At 52.5% G+C, this 1,964-nt stretch overlaps 1 protein-coding gene across 2 annotated transcripts in view; it reads left to right on the top strand.

The window, feature by feature from the left end:
* The first annotated feature begins 239 nt into the window (after positions 1-239).
* The window catches only part of LSM10 (LSM10, U7 small nuclear RNA associated), a 4,411-nt gene continuing 2,686 nt past the window's right edge, over positions 240-1,964 (top strand). The window contains exon 1 of one of the 2 annotated variants that reach the window (XM_011989010.1): positions 240-582. The gene's annotated coding sequence lies outside the window, so the exon portion shown is untranslated. Of the gene's footprint in view, positions 732-1,964 lie in introns of both variants that reach the window. The other variant, XM_011989011.1, reaches the window with a different exon arrangement.

The raw sequence follows: 1,964 nt of genomic DNA, 5'->3' as shown, positions 1-1,964 counted from the left end.
AACAAACTGTTCCCTCTAATTGCAATGCTCCGCCCATAGTTTTCACAAGCTTGGCGTCATGTCACTAATCCCAACTCAAATGTCACCTTCTCAGGACACCCCTGACAATCCAATAAAAGACCACCTAGTCACTACCACGTCACACTTTCAATCTTCTAAATAACTTTTTCCCTATTTTTCTTGTTTGTTTTCCTAAGACTCTCTCCCCTGCAGCGCCATCAGCTCGGGGAGCCACTTGATCTTGGTCACTGCTCTATGCCAGAGCCTAGGAAGGAGCCTGGCCCAGGGTGCCCGTTCAAGAATGCGTGCGGAGTGAATGAACGACTAGTGAAGGAGACTTCAATGACGCAGGCCGGCATTTGCTGAGCGCGAGCCCCGCGCCGCGAAGCATTCTGGGAATCGTAGTTTCTCCGTGCCGCGATGACTCGCAGAGCACTGACGCACTCTGCGCCCGAAGGACAGAGCGGCCCGGTCGCCGGCGTGGTTTCTCCGTCCTGCTGCAGCCGGCGGGAGGCAGCCCGTCCAGGCGCCCGCTAGCTTCGGCGGCGACCCAGACGGGGAAAGCGGAAGGAATGTCGCGTGGTGGGTCCGGGTCGGCGGTGCAGGGAGCCGCGGGGTGGAATGCGGGGGATGCCAGGACCTCCGGAAGGAGGTGCTGGAGCCCAGGAAGCGTTTTCTTCCCCATTTACGGAGTATAGCTCATTTCCCCAGACCCGCTCCCGCTGCTCTGAGTAAGGGGTGCTCGTCCCGTTTTACCGGTAGCTTAGCTAGCTTGGAGAAGCTAAGTGGTTTACTAAGTGGTCTCCCTCCTAGAAGGTGGCAGAGCCTGTCCTAGAACCTGGGCCTGACTCGAGGTCCGGTGATTGCTCTTTGCAGTCGCAGCAGCAACCCCATACCTTTGCTTGATCGCAGATTCGTCAGGCTGCAGCCGGGTGGCTGGTCGTTAGGCCCTGCCCAAGGACTTAGCTCCCAGCCCCGCTCATCACTGGCCTAGTCTAGCTTGCCACGCTCAGTGCCACACTGCACAGCCCTGGACGGGATGCTGAGTGAGGTCGTAAAGACAGAGCGTTGCACCCCCGTTAACTCAGGGTCTGAAAATAAGGGATAGGTAAGACCTAGTGCACTAATACAATATCGGGGTACGTTGAAATCAAAGGAGAGTACCTTCAGTGGAGTGTGATTCTGGTAGCTTTGTTTCGCCTGTAGTTTAATAAATGTGGAAACAGGTTCAGAGACATTAACTTTTCTAGGTTTACATAATTAGGGGTGGAGTGGGGATTCCAGCCTGGGTTTCTCTACCTTCAAAACCTATGTACCTTATATACTACCGGTTGGGTATTTTTCCCCCCCTCAATTCATTATCTAGATTTATTTTCTTTCTTTTTTTTTCTGAGAGTCTTGCTCTGTCACCCAGGCTGGAGTGCAGTGGCACAATCTTGGCTCACTGTAACCTCTGTCTCCTGGGTTCAAGCGATTCTCCTGCTTCAGCCTCCCAAGTAACTGAGATTACAGGTGCTCCCATGCCCAGGTAATTTTTGTATTTTTAGTGGATACTGGGTTTCACCATGTTGGCCAGGTGGGTCTTGAACTCCTGACCTCAGGTGATCTACTCCCCTTGGCCTCCCAAAATCCTGGGATTACAGGCGTCAGCCCCTGCACCCAGCCTCATTACCTAAATTTCTACTTACCTAACAGCTGCATGGTATAGACCAATAGTTCCCAGAGTGTGGGCCCCTGACCAGCAGCATCAGCATCACCTGGGAATATGTTCGAAATGACTCTCTCTGGCCTCACCTCAGACCTCCTGAGTCAAACTGGGAGTGGGGCCCAGCAAGCTGAGATAACAAGCCCCTCAGATGATTTTGATACACACTGTATGTATCAGATGATTCTGATAATGTATGAGAACTACTGGTGTCAAGCACTGAGTCTCAAACCTTCATGTGTATCTAATTCACATACGG

Source organism: Mandrillus leucophaeus, unplaced genomic scaffold (assembly GCF_000951045.1).
Source record: "Mandrillus leucophaeus isolate KB7577 unplaced genomic scaffold, Mleu.le_1.0 Scaffold343, whole genome shotgun sequence".
Taxonomy (NCBI): Eukaryota; Metazoa; Chordata; class Mammalia; order Primates; family Cercopithecidae; genus Mandrillus; species Mandrillus leucophaeus.
Note: the sequence above shows the minus strand (reverse complement) of the source record. Positions and strands in the feature narration are given on the sequence as shown.